Genomic DNA, 21,548 nt, shown 5'->3' on the forward strand with positions numbered 1-21,548 from the left:
CTGGGTGTTGCCAGTGGAGGGGGTGCTTTCAGTGCTGTGGAGGTCGAAGTTGTTTCGGGCAGCGACCTTCTTTCGGATTCTGGGGGTGCCAGTTTACCACAGAACCTGGGGGTGCCTCTTGTTTTCTCTTCCCCAGGCCCAGATGTAGAGGGTGAGGACAGAGCGCAGGAGCCCAGCCAGTCAGTGGGCTGCGTGATGCGGATAGGGGTTTCGGGAACCTTCCCCGGCATTGATCCTGGGGGTGGTGTCATGTCGGAGGAGGGGGAGAGTGATGGGGCCAGCTTGTGTGGAGGGGTTTGCGAAATTCCAGAGAGCTCTGGTCTTTCGACTTCTGAAAATGACCTTGGTGATGCTGAGCGTGTTGTGTCAGGTGCGAGTAACTTGGACGACAGCCCAGGAACCAAGGATGAGTCTCATGCAATTGTTATCTGTGAGGTGCGGGAGTTTTTAAAAACAAGCCGTACCAACAAGAAAAAGTTTGATGCTGCTAAGAGACGGTGGGCTGATCTGTCGGCCTTAGTTAAAACTCTCGAGGCTATCCTTGCCACCAAGGATAGTGATCTTCCTGACTCTGAGCAGTGCCAGCTTAGGGACTTTTTGGAGTTCCTAAGAGAGAGGGCTACAGAGCCCAGGAGGAGAAGTGTGAGGATTTCAATTTAATGTACCAGTGCATTCACGGTAGCTACCCTAAACTTAAACGGGAGTAGAGCGAGTTTTCGCAGATTCCAGCTTTTATCGGTCCTTAGGGAGGGGAAATTTGCAGTGTGTTTTCTGCAGGAGAAGCATACTGTTGTCAGTGATGAACCCACCTGGAGGTTGGAGTGGGAAGGTGAGGTCTATATAAGTCATCTTAGCTCAAATTCCAGTGGGGTGGCCATTCTGTTGGCTCAGAATTTCCTGCCCAATGTTATAAAAGTGCAAGAAGTTGTGCCAGGACGTTTGCTCCATCTGGCAGTTGCCGTTGCATTTCATTAACGTGTATGCCCCCAGCTCCGGCACGATGCAGGCCGGCCTACTTCAGGAGGTGAGTGCTCTGTTGAGCACTATTGATCGGGGAGAGTGTGTCTTCCTTGGCGGGGACTTTAACTGCACACTTGAGGTGCGAGATCGTTCTGGTACTCAGTGTGCCCCTGCTGTAGCGAAGAAGCTGAGAGGGTTGATTGATTCTTTTGAGTTGGTTGATGCGTGGCGGGACCTCAACCCAGACTCCACTGCTTTTTCGCGGAGGTCTGAGGGCGGTGGTTCCCGCATTGATCGAATATATATCTCCCGAGCGTTTGTTTCCCGTGTCTCAGCGGCCTCAATGCAGCTGGTGCCATGCTCGGACCATTGTCTGGTGCGTGCGGATTATAATCCAGCGCGCGCTCGGGCCGGGTCTGCGTACTGGCACTTTAATAACCGGCTGCTGGAGGATCGGTGTTTCCGGGAGTCATTCAGTCGGTTTTGGGTGAGGTGGAGAGAGAGGCAGAGGTGCTTCTCTTCCCTAAGGCAGTGGTGGGATGTGGGGAAAGCTCACATCCGTATTTTTTGTAAGGAATACACGTGGGGGTCGACCGGGCGGCGGGACTCAGCGGTTGAGAAGCTTGAGAGGGAGCTGAGGGACGCAGAGTCTTGCCTGGGTTAGGTTGGAGGAGAATCTTGCGAATGGGGTGTGTTTCATGAGAAGAAGGACGCCTTGAGGAACCTGCAAATTGAGCGGTCCCGAGGCGTTTACGTGAGGGCGCGGGTCCAGATGCTGCACGATCTGGATCGAGCTTCGCCTTTCTTTTTCTCTCTGGAGAAAGGGCGGGGAGCCCGCAAACAGCTCGTGGAGCTGCTAGCAGATGATGGCTCCTCTGTCACGGATCCAGAGAGGATTAGTGCCTTGGTCAGGTCCTTTTATGGATCCCTGTTCTCCGCAGGTGGAGTCAGCGGGGAAGCTCACCAGGACCTGTGGGAGAGTCTACCGATTATAGATAGGGAGGTGGCCGATATTCTTGATGGCCCTTTATCTTTGGAGGAGTTGACTCGTGCATTGCATCAGCTCAGGAGGGGTAAGTCCCCCGGGCTGGATGGTAGAGTTTGTAAGAGCCTTCTGGGGTATCCTGGGGGGTGATTACATGTTGGTTCTGGGGGAGAGCCTGGCGATCGGGGAGATGCCCCTTTCGTGGCGTAGAGCAGTTGTTGTCCTGCTGCCCAAGAAGGGGGAACTCCGCCTGTTGAAAAACTGGCGCCCGGTCTCTCTCCTATGCACAGAGTATAAAGTTTTTGCACGGGCGATGGCAAATCGCCTGGGCTCCGTGCTGTCTCAGTTGATTCACCATGACCAGTCCTACACAGTCCCTGGTCGGTCCATTCAGGATAACATCCACCTGGTTAGGGACCTGATTCATCTAGCACAGGGAACTGGTCAGTCAGCTGCTTTTCTGTCTCTTGATCAGGAGAAGGCTTTTGATAGGGTAGAGCATGAATACCTTTTCGGAACGTTGCAAGTGTTCGGATTTGGGCCGCATTTTGTGGCCCGGGTCCGCCTCTTGTATGCTGCAGTGGAGTGCCTTGTGAAGGTTAATGGTGCGTTGTTGGCTCCCTTTCGTTTTGGGAGGGGAGTCCGTCAGGGGTGCCCCATGTCAGGTCAGTTGTACGCGGTCTGTGTGGAGCCGTTCCTGTGTCTTCTTCAGAGGAGGTTGACAGGCCTGGCCCTACCGGGCCCGGGGGTGGAGGTGGTTCTTTCGGCATATGCCGATGATGTACTCCTTATGTTCACCGATCCTGGTGACCTGCGGAGGATGCGTGATTGCCAGAAGATTTTCTCGGCTGCATCTTCTGCCAGGATTAATTGGAGCAAGTGCTCTGGTCTTTTAGTGGGTCAGTGGCAGGTGGACTCCCTGCCAGAGGAGATGGTAATGTTTGCGTGGAGCACCACGCACCTCCTCTATCTGGGGGTGTACCTGAGTCCCACTGAGGATGCTTGCCCGGCAAACTGGCAGGAGTTGGAGACGAAAGTGGTTGCCAGGCTGGGGCGCTGGTCAGGCCTGCTTGGAGTTCTTTCTTTTCAGGGGAGGGTGTTGGTCATAAACCAGCTGGTGGCCTACATGTTATGGTACCGGCTGGCTACTCTTGTCCCGCCTTCCATTTTTGTAAATGCTTTACAGAAGAAGCTGGTGGACTTCTTTTGGGGAAATAGGAAGCACTGGGTTTCCGCAGCAGTCCTGAGTCTCCCGTTAGAGGAGGGCGGCCAGTCCTTGGTATGCGTGCGTACCCAGGTTGCGGCTCTCCGCCTCAGGACTCTGAGGAGGTATATGTATATAGAGAACCCCCCCAGATGGCACGTTTTGGCCACGTATTTTTTCCGACGGGGTCGTTGTCTAAGGGGGGTCTTGCGGCTCCCTGGGGCGGGCATCAGTCGACCCGCCCTAAGGGGCTTGCCTGTTTTCTACCGGGATGTGTTAAGAGTGAGGAATCTGGTTGTTTTCAGCCAGCGTGTTGCTCCACGAGGGGAGGGGGATGTTGCGGCTGCGGGAGTGGCCGGTCCTCACCAAATCATGGCGGGTGTCGAGGAGAGGCGCGAGCCTAGAGTAGTTTTGAATGAGCTCTTACCCGCTCCGTCAGATCTGCTCATCGGGCCTCGGTTCCGGGATATATCTCGGGCACCGGCTCCACACAACCTGAGCCGCCTTTCGGAGGTGATTAGCGTGCCGTTTCGTGACGCGAAGAGACGCTCACAGTATAGAATGTTCCTGCACATTCTGCACCTCCTTGCCTTCGTCTCCCGTCCCGACACTCCATGGCGGACGGTGTTACCAACTGAAGGCGGGGAAGGTCCCCAGTGGGGGTCCCTCTATAAGGAAGTTGTCCCCCTTTACATTGGGGACCTGGGGTGGAGAGTGCTGCACAGAGCGGTGGCATGTAACAAACTTTTGAGTCGGTTCACGGACTCGTCCGCTGCCTGTATTTTCTGTGGCGAGGAAGAGACCGTGTTCCACATTTATATGGAGTGTGAGAGGCTACTGCCCCTGTATCAATATCTGAAGGGGTAGCTCCTAAAGTTCTGGTTACATTTTAGTCCTACGATTCTTGTGTTTGGACACAAGGCAGGGTGTGGGGAGAGCCAAGTGGGAGGGTGGGACCTACCTGTCGGTCTACTCCTGGGCCTGGCCAAGATGGCCATACGCGGGTCCAGGCAGCAGGCGATGGATGGTCAGGCAAGAGTCGGCTGCTTGCCCCTCTTTTGGGCCTACGTCCGTGCACGTGTGTCCCTGGAAAGGGAACATGCGGTGTTCACGGGAACTTTGGAGGTATTCCGTGGGCGCTGGTCACTGCGTGGGGTTGAGAGTATTGTGAATAATGATTGTAATGTTGTACTATAATGACACTTGGAATAATGTAATTTCGTTTTGTGTATGACGTGATCTGTTGTATTATTTGATGTGTTGAATAAAGTCTTGGAATTTAAAAAAAAAAAAAGAGAGGGAGCAACAGCAACCGAAACCGAACGGGAGGGGAGAAGGAGAGAGAGGAGCGAGCGACACAACTTTCACCTCCAGCGTCCACTTGCAAGAACGAGTACAGATAGGAAAAAGCATAGAAAATAGGTGCAGGAGTAGGCCATTCGGCCCTTCGAGCCTGTTCTCCCCGTCAGCTCTCCGTGTGATCTGCTGCAAAGCGACTGGATCCCACAATAGACGGAAAAACTCCGGCAACACTTGAGCCTTACATCTGTGTAAAGTCTCTCTATATTGCACTCAATACAGAGAATTCGTTGCAAATAGATTCGTAAACATGATAGGGGTTACCGAGTGGCCGCTGGTGTTTGTTGTCACGTTACTAGTCCGTCTGGTTGTTCCGGGCACTCAATGAGAGAAGGCGGCCGCTGTTGTCACTGGATTCTTTAACATCCGCTACAACCAGAGCGGCACAAACTCCAGCCCCGCGGCCTCCTGTGGGCGGCGAGGAGACGGAGTGGATTGTCTGCCCCTGTCTGACACTTGTCTCCGGGCCCGGGACCCCCTGCAGAATATCAAACCTCTCTCGGAGCCACGTTAGAATCATAGAAACAGCAACATAGTTGCAGTAATAATAGTCGGCGGTTCGAGCCAGCACCGCCATTCCATATGATCATGGCTGATCATCTAAAATCAGTTCCCCGTTCCTGCTCCCCCCCCCCCAATGTCCCTGGATTCCTTTAGCCCATAAGAGCTAAATCTAATTCCCTTGAAAACATCCAATGAATTGGCTTCCACTGCCTTCTGTGGCAGATAATTCCACAGATTCTGAGTGTAGTCGCCCCCCCCCCCCAGCCCCCCAACGCCCAAACCCTCCCCACCCTCCTCACCAGCACCTCACCAGCACCTGCACCCCCGCCCCGCCCCGCCTCGCTACCATCAAACACACACACATGGGACTGAACTGGATGGAACATGCTGTCATCACAGGTGTTCCACGGCACTTGTCACTTTGCTTGTAACAGCACTACTGGTTATGTGGTATATTTATGGGGTATGTGTTATATGTGGGTATTGTTGTATGTGGGTTATGTGGTATCTATGGGGTACATATTTATTATGTGTTATATGTGGGTATTGTTTTATGTGGGTTATGTGTAAGTGGGGAACCATGCACAACTGGACAGACACTTAAGCATTTCACTACTGGTTATACCTGTATAATTGAGTATGTGACCAATAAACTTGAATTGAATTGAATTGAGATTCACAACTCTCTGAGTGAAAAAGTTTTTCCTCATCTCTGTCCTCAATGGCATTAATCTAAAACAGTGACCCCTAGTCCTGGACATTGTTTCAGTACCTGCTCATTTTGACTGATCTCTATTAGTGGTAGCATTTACTGTACAGAAATAGACCATTCGGCCCAACTAGTCCCTGCCATCCTTTTTCCGCCACATGTTGATGGTAGTGAATTCGCCACAGGTAACATTGTTGTCTATCAGATGTATACTTCAGCGGGACAGGCAGCATCTCTGGGGAGAAGGAATGGGTGACCTTTCAGGTCGAGACCCTTTAGACTGATGTCAGAGGAGTGGGTGGTACAGAGATGGATGTAACAGGGATTTCCAGTCCAAGACACTGTTTTAACAAGGGGATTGTTACAGCGTTTCCAGTTACACACTAGCCAGTTATTGTATGAGGTTGTCAGTCACCGTTTCAAAGTACTGACCGATTTACAGACTACTTCTGTAGACCGACCCACAGAGACCTTGAATTTCCCCCATCTCCATTCACTACCAATCTCTGTGTTCAACAAGTCCTCCTTCTCTGGGGGTGGGGGGGGGACTCAATTCTCCAAACCTCTCGCTGTCAGGTTGAGGAAGTTGGGGTGCGACATCCCCGCTGTACACAGGTTCATAAGTGAAAGGAGCAGCATTAGGCCATTCGGCCCATCAAGCCTACTCCACCATCTACCATGGCTGATCTATCTCTCCCTCTTAACCCCATACTCTGCCTTCTCCCCATAACCCCTTACCCCCATAACGAATGAAGAATGTATCTCTGCCTTGGAGAAATCTATTGACTTGGCCTCCACAGCCTTCAGTGGCATTGATTTCCACAAATTCACCAGCCTCTAACTAAAATAAATTCCTACTCCTAAAGGAATGTCCTTTAGTTCTGAGGCTGTGACATTGGGTCCAAGACTCTCCCACTAGTGGGAACATCCTGTCCACATCCACGCTAGACAGGTTTTTGGTAAGTTTCAATGAGGGCCCCCTCATCCTTCTAAACTCCAGCACGTACAGGTCCATTTTCAGTAGATTGCATGAAACCCATCCCGATTAAGGGTGATTTTCCCAACAGCCTCAGGGATTTCTGGTATAGAACAAACCATCACTCACTCTCTCACTACTTTCCTCGTGAAGGAGCAGACTCACACATCCACGGACAAATAGGATCTCTGATCACCGACCTCACCTCAGCACAGCGCCGGGATCACTGGACCATCACACAGGCCGGCAGCGAGAAACAGAGATCAGAAATGGGAGGAAGCAGTTCCAGGTAGGTCCAGACATGCCGCACCTTGTCACCCTGTCATCCTGTCCCTTGTCACCCTGTCCCTTGTCACCCTGTCACCCTGTCCCTTGTCACCCTGTCCCTTGTCACCCTGTCCCTTGTCACCCTGTCACCCTGTCACCCTGTCCCTTGTCACCCTGTCACCCTGTCCCTTGTCACCCTGTCACCCTGTCCCTTGTCACCCTGTCTCCCTGTCACCCTGTCCCTTGTCACCCTGTCACCCTGTCACCCTGTCACCCTGTCACCCTGTCACCCTGTCCCTTGTCACCCTGTCTCCCTGTCACCCTGTCCCTTGTCACCCTGTCACCCTGTCACCCTGTCCCTTGTCACCCTGTCACCCTGTCCCTTGTCTCCCTGTCACCCTGTCACCCTGTCCCTTGTCACCCTGTCCCTTGTCACCCTGTCACCCTGTCACCCTGTCACCCTGTCCCTTGTCACCCTGTCACCCTGTCCCTTGTCACCCTGTCACCCTGTCCCTTGTCTCCCTGTCACCCTGTCACCCTGTCCCTTGTCACCCTGTCACCCTGTCCCTTGTCACCCTGTCACCCTGTCCCTTGTCACATTGTCACCCTGTCACCCTGTCCCTTGTCACCTTGTCACCCTGTCACCCTGTCCCTTGTCACCCTGTCACCCTGTCCCTTGTCACCCTGTCACCCTGTCACCCTGTCCCTTGTCACCCTGTCACCCTGTCCCTTGTCTCCCTGTCACCCTGTCACCCTGTCCCTTGTCACCCTGTCACCCTGTCCCTTGTCTCCCTGTCACCCTGTCACCCTGTCCCTTGTCACCCTGTCACCCTGTCCCTTGTCACCCTGTCACCCTGTCCCTTGTCACCCTGTCACCCTGTCCCTTGTCACCCTGTCACCCTGTCCCTTGTCACCCTGTCACCCTGTCCCTTGTCACCTTGTCACCCTGTCACCCTGTCCCTTGTCACCCTGTCACCCTGTCACCCTGTCCCTTGTCTCCCTGTCACCCTGTCACCCTGTCCCTTGTCTCCCTGTCCCTTGTCTCCCTTGTCTCCCTGTCCCTTGTCTCCCTGTCCCTTGTCTCCCTTGTCTCCCTGTCTCCCTGTCCCTTGTCACCCTGTCACCCTGTCACCCTGTCCCTTGTCACCCTGTCACCCTGTCCCTTGTCACCCTGTCCCTTGTCACCCTGTCCCTTGTCACCCTGTCACCCTGTCCCTTGTCACCCTGTCACCCTGTCTCCCTGTCCTTGTCACCCTGTCCCTTGTCACCCTGTCACCCTGTCCCTTGTCTCCCTGTCACCCTGTCCCTTGTCTCCCTGTTTCCCTGTCCCTTGTCACCCTGTCACCCTGTCCCTTGTCACCCTGTCACCCTGTCTCCCTGTCACCCTGTCACCCTGTCCCTTGTCACCCTGTCTCCCTGTCACCCTGTCCCTTGTCACCCTGTCACCCTGTCCCTTGTCACCCTGTCACCCTGTCTCCCTGTCCCTTGTCACCCTGTCCCCCTGTCCCTTGTCACCCTGTCCCTTGTCACCCTGTCACCCTGTCACCCTGTCCCTTGTCACCCTGTCTCCCTGTCATCCTGTCCATTGTCACCCTGTCACCCTGTCACCCTGTCCATTGTCACCCTGTCACCCTGTCACCCTGTCCCTTGTCACCCTGTCCCTTGTCACCCTGTCCCTTGTCACCCTGTCCCTTGTCACCCTGTCCCTTGTCACCCTGTCCCTTGTCACCCTGTCCCTTGTCACCCTGTCACCCTGTCCCTTGTCACCCTGTCCCTTGTCACTCTGTCCCTTGTCACCCTGTCCCCTGTCACCCTGTCTCCCTGTCCCTTGTCACCCTGTCTCCCTGTCCCTTGTCACCCTGTCACCCTGTCCCTTGTCACCCTGTCCCTTGTCACCCTGTCACCCTGTCCCTTATCACCCTGTCCCTTGTCACCCTGTCACCCTGTCACCCTGTCCCTTGTCACCCTGTCACCCTGTCACCCTGTCCCTTGTCACCCTGTCACCCTGTCCCTTGTCACCCTGTCACCCTGTCCCTTGTCTCCCTTGTCACCCTGTCCCTTGTCACCCTGTCACCCTGTCACCCTGTCACCCTGTCCCTTGTCACCCTGTCACCCTGTCACCCTGTCCCTTGTCACCCTATCCCTTGTCACCCTGTCACCCTGTCCCTTGTCACCCTGTCACCCTGTCCCTTGTCACCCTGTCACCCTGTCACCCTGTCTCCCTGTCACCCTGTCTCCCTGTCTCCCTGTCTCCCTGTCTCCCTGTCTCCCTGTCTCCCTGTCACCCTGTCTCCCTGTCCATTGTCACCCTGTCACCCTGTCACCCTGTCACCCTGTCTCCCTGTCTCCCTGTCACCCTGTCTCTTGTCTCCTTGTCACCCAGTCACCTTGTAACTTGTCTCCCTGTCACCCTGTCTCCCTGTCCCTTGTCACCCTGTCACCCTGTCACCCTGTCCCTTGTCACCCTGTCCATTGTCACCCTGTCCCTTGTCACCCTGTCCCTTGTCACCCTGTCCCTTGTCACCCTATCCCTTGTCACCCTGTCCCTTGTCACCCTGTCCCTTGTCACCCTGTCACCCTGTCCCTTGTCACCCTGTCCCTTGTCACCCTGTCACCCTGTCCCTTGTCACCCTGTCTCCCTGTCACCCTGTCTCCCTGTCACCCTGTCACCCTGTCACCCTGTCCCTTGTCACCCTGTCACCCTGTCCCTTGTCACCCTGTCCCTTGTCACCCTGTCACCCTGTCCCTTGTCACCCTGTCACCCTGTCCCTTGTCACCCTGTCACTTGTCACCCTGTCACCCTGTCCCTTGTCACCCTGTCACCCTGTCACCCTGTCACCCTGTCACCCTGTCTCCCTGTCTCCCTGTCACCCTGTCTCCCTGTCACCCTGTCACCCTGTCTCCCTGTCTCCCTGTCTCCCTGTCACCCTGTCTCCCTGTCACCCTGTCTCCCTGTCTCCCTGTCACCCTGTCTCTTGTCTCCTTGTCACCCAGTCACCTTGTAACTTGTCTCCCTGTCACCCTGTCTCCCTGTCCCTTGTCACCCTGTCACCCTCTCCACAGATGCTGCCTGACCCGCTGAGTTACTCCAGCACTGTGTATCATAGAAACATAGAAACATAGAAAATAGGTGCAGGAGTAGGCCATCCGGCCCTTCGAGCCTGCACCGCCATTCAATAAGATCATGTCTGATCATCCAACTCAGTATCCTGTACCTGCCTTCTCTCCATAACCCCTGATCCTTTAGCCACAAGGGCCACATCTAACTCCCTCTTAAATATAGCCAATGAATTGGCCTCAACTACCTTCTGTGGCAGAGAATTCCACAGATTCACCAATCTCTGTGTGAAAAATGTTTTCCTCATTTCGGTCCTAAAAGATGTCCCCCTTATCCTTAAACTGTGGCCCCTTGTTCTGGACTTCCCCAACATCGGGAACAATCTTCCTGCATCTAGCCTGTCCATCCCATTAAGAATTTTGTAAGTTTCTCTAAGGTCCCCCCTCAATCTTCTAAATTCTAGCGAGTACAAGCCGAGTCTATCCAGTCTTTCTTCATATGAAAGTCCTGACATCCCAGGAATCAGTCTGGTGAACCTTCTCTGTTTTTTGTGCTTTTTTACTGTACTTTGTTTGCACAAATAGGAAGTTATTTGGATAAAACTAGGCATGGGAAGATAGAACCGGTCATGCTACAGATCCATATGAACCAAAATGCTCTATAATAACTGGCAATGATTTTGGATGTAAAGGGATGGTACTGTGTAGCAAGTGACCCCAGCTCTCCAGTGGGGGTATGTTTTATCCTTCTGCTCATTATTACTGGATGGGCTTTAAGTGTAAGGTCAATGCCTCGGAAATAAACAAAACACGGGGTGGAGTTTACTCAAGGTGAGAATGTTTCAGGAGTGCAGGCAAGTGTAACACGAGTCGGGGAAAGACCACAATTACAGGTGCTTCCTGTCAGTAGAAAACAACATGAAACTGGCAACACAATTCCTGTCCCCCCTCAGTCAGTGAGAGGCACACTCCACGCTGATATTACAGATTATTATACACCATGTCGACATCTATAAAGTATCTTCATGGTCGTGTATCTGGATCGATCGGTTTTACCCGGTGCGGGTCATTAAAGTTGAATATTTACCATTTCTTCAAGCGTTTCACTGGTCGCAGGATGTTTCATGAAACCCCTGGCTAGCTGCCACGGCAGAGTTGCAAAGATTATATCAGAGCTGCTGCTGCTGAGAATCATTTCCGCACGGCATTGCCCACACAAACAGCATCGCTGTAGGGAAATATAAACTGAATACTTCAGTCAGTAACAGACAGGATGTGTAAGATGGAACTGCAGATGCCGGTTTAAACCAAAGATAGAAACAAACAGCTGGAGTAACTCAGTGGGACAGGCAGCATCTCCGGAGAGAAGGAATGGGTGACGTTTATGTGTGATAGGTGGGGTCTGAAGAAGGGTCTCGACCCTGAAACTCCAGAGATGCTGCCTGTCCAGCTGAGTTACTCCAGCATTGTTGTGTCTAATAACTGACAGGAACTTGACAGACCCAGCACCTTACATGACAAAAGTTTAATGGACCCAGTACACTCGAGGTACTCAGCGGCTCAGGCAACTTCTCTGGAGAACACAGATAGGTGACGTTTCCGATCGAGGTCCTTCTACTGACAATAGTTTAGTTTAGGTTAATAATGAAACACAGAAACAGGCTCCTCGTCCCACCGAGTTCACTGATCACCCGGTCACATTGGTCTATATAATCTCACTTTCTCATCCTTTCCCTACTCACAAGATGCAATTCAAACGTGTCATTATATAAAACTAATCTGATCAGTGGTCAGCCTGGATTCGGTGGGTCAAAGGACATGTCTCCATGCTGCATTACTAAACTAAACTAGACTAGACTAAACTAAACTAAACTAAATAACTATTGTCACGTGCGTTGCTGGGTCAGTAACATGAACTATCCTCAAGATTCCTTCATTAACTGCTCCGATCTCGAGCTTTCGTTTTTTCTCCGGGGTCAGACAGGGGATAAATTGTCATTGAGGAATTTGCACATGTCCGAACATGTTCCTGTCTAATACCACCAATGCTGGCCTCGGCCCATTACCGAACTTGGACTTGGACCCGCCATGTCCTTATCCATAACTATTTTAAAGCTAATATCGCCATGGTGGCTGGTTGCAAACGTCTCGCTGACCGATTCTTCAGTCACTTGCTATTCCCCGCTGGGAGAGGCTTTGCCCCGAACTTAACACCTGGATTGGATTCTTAGAGCAGCTTGTAATGGAGCCGACCAGAAAAAAGGCAATTCTGGATTTAGTGTTGTCCAATGAACCAGATATGATAAGAGAACTCAAGGTAAAGGAACCGCTTGGAGGTAGTGATCATATTATGATTAGTTTTAATCTGCAATTTGGGAAGGAGAAGGTTAAATCGGAAGTGTCAGTGATGCAGTTGAACAAAGGGGACAATGAAGGCATGAGAGGGGTGCTGGCCAAGGTAGACTGGAAAGGGATCCTAGCAGGATTGACGGTGGAACAGCAATGGCAGGAATTTCTGGGCATAATCCGGAAGACGCAGGATCATTTCATTCCAAAAAGGAAGAAAGATTCTAAGGGGAGTAGGAGGCAACCGTGGCTGACAAGAGAAGTTAGGGATAGAATAAAACTAAAAGAAAAGATGTATAACACAGCAAAGAGTAGCCGGAAGCCAGAGGATTGGGAAACTTTCATAGGACAACAGAAGGAAACAAAACGGGCAATACGGGCTGAAAAGATGAAGTACGAAGGGAAGCTGGCCAGGAATATAAAGAAGGACAGTAAAAGCTTCTTTAGATATGTTAAGGGTAAAAGAGTAGCAAAGTCAAATGTGGTTCCCTTGAAGGCAGACACGGGTGAAATTATTATGGGCAACAAGGAAATGGCAGAAGAGTTGAACAGGTACTTCGGATCTGTCTTCACGAAGTAAGACACAAACAATCTCCCAGATGTACTGGAGGACAGAGGATCTAAGGGGATAGAGGAACTGAAAGAAATTTGCATTAGGCGAGAAATAGTATTGGGTAGGCTAATGGGACTGAAGGATGATAAATCCCCTGGGCCTGATGGTCTACATCCCAGGGTCCTCAGGGAGGTGGCTCTCGAAATAGTGGACGCATTGGTGATCATTTTCCAATGTTCAATAGATTCAGGATCAGTTCCTGTGGATTGGAGGATAGCTAATGTTATCCCACTTTTCAAGAAAGTAGCGAGATTGAGAAAACGGGGAATTACAGACCAGTTAGCCTGACTTCGGTGGTGGGGAAAGATGCTGGAGTCAATTATTAAAGAGGTAATAATGGGGCATTTGGAGAGCAGTAAAAGGATTAGTCCAAGTCAGCTTGGATTTATGAAAGGGAAATCATGCTTGACTAATCTTCTGGAATTTTTTGAGGATGTGACAAGTAAAATGGATGAAGGGGTGCCAGTGGATGTAGTGTATCTAGGCTTTCAGAAAGCCTATGATATGGTCCCGCACGGGAGACTGGTGACTAAAATTAGAGCACATGGTATTGGTGGTAGGGTGTTGACATGGATAGAAAATTGGTTGGCAGACCGGAAGCAAAGAGTAGGAGTGAACGGGTCCTTTTCAGAATGGCAGGCAGTGGCGAGTGGAGTGCCGCAAGGCTCGGTGTTGGGGCCACAACTGTTTACCATATATATTAATGATTTGGAAGAGGGAATTAGGAGCAACACTAGCAAGTTTGCGGATGACACAAAGCTGGGTGGCAGTGTGAACTGTGAAGAGGATGTTAGGAGGTTGCAGGGTGACCTGGACAGGTTGAGTGAGTGGGCAGATGCGTGGCAGATGCAGTATAATATAGATAAATGTGAGGTTATCCATTTTGGCGGTAAAAACAAGGGGACAGATTATTATCTCAATGGGGTTAGGTTAGGTAAGGGGGGGGGGGGGGGGCACGGCCGGCCTTAGGATGTGCGGGGCCCAATTGGGAACAATTTTGGTGGGCCCCAGGTTCCCAGCCAAGGTGTATCAGCCCTGTTATTTAGTATATATTATGAAATTACACACTAGGTGCTATGGATTCTACACTGTGTGAATCTCTCCTGCTTCCTCCCGTTTGACTGTCAGTAGCTCCGCTGGCTTCCAACCTTTACCGTAGCAGCTAATTACCATAAAACTGCATTATGTGATTGGACACAATGCCCTTGGAGACAGTGGTTGATTGGACGGGAGGAACCCGAATTGCTGATTGGACGGGAAATGTAAGGCAAGCTGGTTGGTGATTGGACACAACCCCCCTTAGAGACAGCGGTTGATTGGCTACCAAATAATCGGGCACAAATTGACAAATAGGAAAATAATAAAATCGCTGGTCGGTGCGAACTCAGTGGACTATCTGGTTGTATCTCCAAACTAAACAGTATAACATGCAGGTACAGTGGACTATCTGGTTGTATCTCCAAACTAAACAGTATAACATGCAGGGACATTCATTTAAAATACAATTCAGTGATTATTTCACATGATTTCTCACTGTATCTGACCAATCTGTTTAAGATGTTTGGTCTGCCTTCGGCATTGACTCTGAACTAAAAACCTAAACCAGACCCAATTGTTTCATCACATTGGTCTCAGTAAACTCGAACATCTCTGCATTCAAGAGGCTGCCGTGGTTGGAATCACCGGCTCTGAGACCAGAGTGGGTAAATCCACCTGAGATCAATACATAAGATGATAGATAGCTCTTCTCAATTCAAAAAAAAAAAAAAACCTTTTTCACTCTAACCATGATGGCTAGAGCTTCTTGCAAGGTGATCTATGACCTCGCAAAGTAAATATTGTCGTAACACTCAGTTGAGGTCAAATGAAGAAGATATTAACCATGTAACCATATAACAATTACAGCACGGAAACAGGCCATCTCGGCCCTTCTAGTCCGTGCCGAACACTTATTTGCCCCTAGTCCCATCTACCTGCACTCAGACCATAACCCTCCATTCCTTTCCCGTCCATATTCCTATCCAATTTATTTTTAAATGATAAAATCGAACCTGCCTCCACCACTTCTACTGGAAACTCATTCCACACAGCTACCACTCTCTGAGTAAAGAAGTTCCCCCTCATGTTACCCCTAAACATCTGTCCCTTAATTCTGAAGTCATGTCCTCTTGTTTGAAACCTCCCTATTCTCAATGGGAAAAGCTTGTCCACATCAACTCTGTCTATCCTTCCCATCATTTTAAATACCTCTATCAAGTCCCCCCTTAACCTTCTGTGCTCCAAAGAATAAAGACCTAACTTATTCAACCTTTCTCTGTAACTTAGTTGCTGAAACCCAGGCAACATTCTAGTAAATCTCCTCTGTACTCTCGCTCTATTTTGTTGACATCCTTCCTATAATCAGGCGACCAAAATTGTACACCATACTCCAGAATTGGCTACACCAATGCCTTGTACAATTTTAACATTACATCCCAACTTCTATACTCAATGCTCTGATTTATAAAGGCCAGCACACCAAAAGCTTTATTTACCACCCCATCTACATGAGATTCCACCTTCAGGGAACTGTGCACAGTTATTCCCAGATCCCTCTGTTCATCTGCATTCTTCAATTCCCTACCACTTACCATGTACGTCCTATTTTGATTTGTCCTGCCAAGATGTAGCACCTCACATTTATCAGCATTAAACTCCATCTGCCATCTTTCAGCCCACTCTTCCAAATGGCCTAAATCTCTCTGTAGACTTTGAAAATCTACTTCATTATCCACAACACCACCTATCTTAGTATCATCTGCATACTTACTAATCCAATTTACCACACCATCATCCAGATCATTGATGTACATGAGAGACAACAGTGGACCCAACACAGATCCCTGTGGTACCCCACTAGTCACTGGCCTCCAACCTGACAAACAACCATCCACCATTACTCTTTGGCATCTCCCATTCAGCCACTGTTGAATCCATCTTGCTACTCCACCATTAATACCCAACAATTGAACGTTCTTAACCAACCTTCCATGAGGAACCTTGTCAAAGGCCTTACTGAAGTCCATATAGACAACATCCACTGCTTTACCCTCATCAATTTCCCGAGTAACCTCTTCAAAAAATTCTAGACGATTAGTCAAACATGACCTTCCAGGCACAAATCCATGTTGACTGTTCCTAATCAGACCCTGTTTATCCAGATGCTTATATATATTATCTCTAAGTATCCTTTCCATTAATTTGCCCACCACTGACGTCAAACTAACAGGTCTATAATTGCTAGGATTACTCTTATACCCCTTTTTAAACAATGGAACAACATGCGCAGTACGCCAATCCTCCGGCACTATTCCCGTTTCTAATGACATTTGAAATATTTCTGTCATAGCCCCTACTATTTCTACACTAACTTCCCTCAATGTCCTAGGAAATATGCTGCCAGGACCTTGTTCAGTGGATCACATGGGTGTGTCACTGAAAGCCGTGAAGAATGCAATCTCCACACGGCTTGTCCCCGCGTTTAATGAAGTGACTTTTAAATTACTTGAAATAAAAGTTGATTTCTCTTTGTAACAAATGTCAACCGTGCTTCTGATGAAGGAGGCATCAATACACTTCTTTCTCTAACCTTCCGTAATTCAGTTGACTTTTATTTAAAGTGGAAGATGCAAACATTGTCAGCTCCATCTGGACTTCACCCAGAGTGACTGGGGAGTCCAGAACAAGGGGCCACAGTTTCAGAATAAGGGGGTAGGCCATTTAGGACTGAGATGAGGAAACACCTTTTCACCCAGAGTTGTGAATCTGTGCCATTCTCTGCCACAGAAGGCAGTGGTGGCCAATTCACTGGGTGTTTTCAAGAGAGACTTAGATTTAGCTCTGAGGGCTAACGTAATCAAGGGATATGGGGAGAAAGCAGGAACGGGGATACTGATTTTAGATGATCAGCCATGATCATATAGAATGGCTGTGCTGGTTCGAAGGGCCGAATGGCCTACTCCTGCACCTATTTTCTATGTTTCTATGACTGATAGAAATCCATGCTCCATTCTTGAAGGTATCTCGTGCGGGATTTGAAATCCCCGTCGTCATAATGACCCAATAAAGATGCACTGCTTTCGTTCCATAGATTACCTGCTCTACTTTAGTTTAGTTTAGTGATATAGCACGGAAACAGGCCCTTCGGCCCACCGAGTCCGCACCGACCAGCAATCCCCACACGCAAACACTATCCCACACACACCAGTGACACTTTACACGTGTACCAAGACACTTAACCTACAACCTGTACGTCTTTGGAGAACGGGAGGAAACGGAAGATCTCGGAGAAAACCAATGCAGGTGTCGGGGAGAATGTATAAACTCCGTACAGACAGCACCGGTCATCCGGAAAGAACACGGGTCACTTGCGCTGTGAGGCAGCCACTGTACCGCTGCGCCACCGTGCCGCCAAGGTTTCTCGTGCGAGATTTGAAAGCCCCGTCAAGTCATAATGAACCAACAAAGATGCTCTATTTTAGAGGGAGAGGGAGAGGGAGAGAGCGGGGGGGGGGGGGGGGGGGGGGAAGAGAGAGGGGGGGGGGCGGAGAGAGAGAGAGAGAGAGAGGGGGGGCGGAGAGAGAGAGAGGGGGCGGAGAGAGAGAGGGAGCGAGAGAGAGAAGGAGAGAGGGCGAGAGAGAGAGGGAGGGGGAGGGAGGGAGAGAGGGAGAGAGAGGGGGGGGGAGAGGGGGAGAGGGAGAGAGGGAGAGAGGGAGAGAGGGAGAGAGGGGAGAGAGGGGAGAGAGGGGAGAGAGGGGAGAGAGGGGAGAGAGGGGAGAGAGGGGAGAGAGGGGGAGAGAGGGGGCGAGAGGGGGAGAGATGGAGAGAGAGGGAGAGAGAGGGAGAGAGAGGGAGAGAGAAAGAAAGAACGTGGGTCGGCAGGTAAATGACTAACCTGCACACCACGAAGAAGCTCGCGGTCTGAGCCCTCAACCATGATGATGAGTTTTAAGAAATTCTCAATGTCATCAATGTACAGTGAGACCTGGGCGTCCTTGTACACTGTCCGGTCACTGAACGTTGACGTGCAGGTACAGCAGGCAGTGAAGAAAGATAATGGAATTCGATTCAATTCAATTCAACTCAACTTTATTGTCATTGCACAAATACAAGTATAGATACAATGAAATGCAGATTAGCGTCTGGTCATAGACATAGTGCAAGATAGTAGAAGTAAAAATAAAAATACAAAGTTGGCATACAATAAAAGTAAAAAAAAATACTGGTTAACAATGTGTGGATTGTGGATGAATTAAAACTGATACATAGGCAGATGACTGTATACAAGTGGGAGAGTCTAAAGATGGCCTTCGTAACAAGAGGATTTCGGTATAGGAGTAAAGAGGTTCTTCTGCAGTTGTATAGGGCTCTGGTGAGACCACATCTGTAGTATTGTGTACAGCTTTGGTCTCCTAATTTGAGGAAGGACATCGTTGTGATTGAGGGAGTGCAGCGTAGGTTCACGAGATTGATCCCTGGGATGGCGGGACTGGCATATGAGGAAAGATTGAAAAGACTAGGCTTGTATTCACTGGAGTATAGAAGGATGAGGGGGTATCTTATAGAAACATATAAAATTATAAAAGGACTGGATAAGCTAGATGCCAAATCACTGTGGGGGCCAAATCACTGGATGGATTTAAGCGAGAGTTAGATAGAGCTCTAGGGGCTAGTGGAGTCAAGGGATATGGGGAGAAGGCAGGCACGGGTTATTGATAGGGAACGATCAACCATGATCACAATGAATGGCGGTGCTGGCTCGAAGGGCCGAATGTCCTCCTCCTCCAACTATTTTCTATTTTTCTATGTCTATTTTTCTATCTTCTGTCCCCGCCCCCCCCCCCCCCCCCCCCACCACCCCCCAATTCAAAGACATACAGGTGTGTATGTTAATTGGCTTGGTGTATGTGTAAATTATGGGGCAATGCTCATGTGTGGGGATCGCTGGTCGGTGCAGACTCGGTGGGCCGAAGGGCCTGTTTCCGCGCTGTATCTCTAAACTAAACGGGACACTCTGTTGAATGCAAAATAAACGTTACCCCTAAATAAATGCAGCAGTGAACTGTTGAGAATGCGTTGCCCCTCTTACAGGATAGTCACGCCCAGCTGATGTCAATGTCTGAAGCCACTGCCTAAAACTGAACGCCGACAACCTGCACAGCTCAGATAGACAGAAAATGCTGGAGTAACTCAGTGGGACAGGCAGCATCTCTGGGGTGACGTTTCAGATCGGGACCCTTCTTCCTTCCGCAACTTCTGAGATGTCCGCATTCTTGGGGGACTGGGGTTCTCCTCTCCCATCATAGATGATACCCTCACTCGTGTCTCCTCGGTACCCCGCAGCTCCGCCCTCGTCTTTACCATCCACCCCATCAGCTGTCGAATACAACACATAATCCTTCGAAATTTCCACCACCCCCAATGGGATCCCAGCACTAGCCACATCTTCCCATCTCCACCCCTTTCCACCTTCCGCAGAGACCATTCCCTCCACAACTCCCTGGTTACTTCATCAAAGGTTTGAGCTCTTGACCATAGTAGACTGGGACAGTCCCCCAAGTCCTCACCCTTCATCCCATCAGCTGTCGCATACAACACATAATCTACTGACACTTTCGCCACCTCCAACGGGATCCCACTACAAGCCACACCTTCCCATCTGCACCCCTATCCGCTTTCCGCAGAGACTGTTCCCTCCACACTCCCTGGTCACCTCGTCCCTTCCCAGCCAAACTACCCCCTCCCCAGGTACTGTCCCCTTGCAACCGCAGGAGATGCAACACCTGTCCCTATACCTCCCCCCTCGACTCCGTCCAAAGGCCCCGATTCTTCAGGTGAGGCAGAAGATCACTTGCGCCTCCTCCAACCTCATTTACTGTATCTGCTGTTCCAGGTGTGGACTCCTGTATATCGGTGAGGGCTAGCGCACACTCGGCGATCATTTTGTTGAACATCTCTGCTCAGTCCGTCTAAACCCACCTGATCTCCGGTTGCTAAACACTTTAAATCCCCCGCCCATTCCTACACTGCCCTTCCTGTCCTGGGCCTCGATTATTGGAGTGCGCCGAGCGAGGAGGAACAGCACTTCATATTTTGCTTGGGCAGCTTACATCCCAGTGGTATGAACAGTGGTCTGAAGAAGGGTCTTGAACCAAATCTTCACCCATTCCTTCTCTCCAGAGATGCTGCCTGACCCGCTGTTGTACTCCAGCATTTCGGTATGAACATTGACTTCTCTAACTGTAAGTATCCCTTGCCTTCCTTCTCTCTGCGTCCCTTCCCCTTCCCTGTTCATCTACCTGTCTGTATCACCGACTACATTTTATCTCTGTTTGCTTTGCTGTTCCCTTCCCCCGGGAACAATGATCTATTCTACATTTCATTCATCTCCATCCCCTTTGTCCCGTGTTCACACCTTACATTTCCTTATCGTGAGAGACAGCCTCACTTCTTCTTTATCGCCACTTTCTACTTTATTGTTTTTACACCATTTTATTTATATGTTTTAGTTGATCTTTCCATTTTGTATTAGGTGGAGGGGAGGGGAGGGGAGGGAAGGGGAGGAGAGGAGGGTAGAGGAGGAGAGGGGATGGAAGGGGAGGGGAGGGGAGAGGAGGGGAGGGGAGAGGAGAGGAGGGGAGAGGAGGTGATTGAAACTTTGTAATCTCTTCCCCCAATGAAGATGCAACTTTTTCCGATCGTATCTCCGTCCGCACTGCGGCCTACCATCGTGGAGCTGGCGGTCCCTTTGTTACGGGCGACTTCGGGAACTCGAGCTGCAGGTGCTTCGACCGCCCCATTGAAGGGGCTTCGATTGCCGCCTGTGGGGGCTTCGATCGCTGACCCACTGAGTTTTTGTGTCTATCTTGTTCCCCCCGGTGATGTATTCAGTCCATTGCCGGGGACAGGTGACTCTTTGACATGATATGTAATACTGTTGCAGTTGATGGGTCAACACATGTGAACTGTTTAGACAAGTAGACTTGTATCTATTGTTAATTAACAAGCTTGCTTCAGTACAAATATACACAATAAAAGTTCTATATAAAGCCTAACTCTTAGTATTCGTCCGTTAACTAAAATGACTGCAGCTGACCCGTGTTAGTGAAACTTGTGAGATCCGGTTGTGTTTCAACATGCTGAATATAGAGACAGATATTTCCCCTGGAGGAACGGGTTACATATCACTGCCAGGTCGTGCGGCACTGTGGTCAACCCAGTTCTATAACCCGGGCATTGATGTTGAGAATGGGGCAGCACAGTGGCGCAGCGGGTAGAGCTGCTGATTCACGGCGCGGGTGATACAAGTTCCATCCTGACATCGGTTCTTGTCCGTGTGGAGTTAGCACAGTCTCCCCGTGACCGTGTGGGTTCCCTCTGGGTGTCCCGGTCTCCTCCCACATCCCAAAGACGTGCGGGTTTGTAGGTTGATTGGTCTCTGTAAATTACCCCTAGTACGTAGGGAGTTGGCGAGAAAGTGGGACAACTTAGAACTGGTGTGAAGGTGAGATCGATGGTCGCCCTCGACTA

The 21,548-nt window shown here is 50.3% G+C and overlaps 1 pseudogene; it reads left to right on the top strand.

The window, feature by feature from the left end:
• The first annotated feature begins 6,684 nt into the window (after nucleotides 1–6,684).
• LOC116979341 overlaps nucleotides 6,685–21,548 on the top strand; it is a 33,590-nt pseudogene continuing 18,726 nt past the window's right edge.

Source organism: Amblyraja radiata, chromosome 12 (genome assembly GCF_010909765.2).
Source record: "Amblyraja radiata isolate CabotCenter1 chromosome 12, sAmbRad1.1.pri, whole genome shotgun sequence".
Classification (NCBI taxonomy): Eukaryota; Metazoa; Chordata; class Chondrichthyes; order Rajiformes; family Rajidae; genus Amblyraja; species Amblyraja radiata.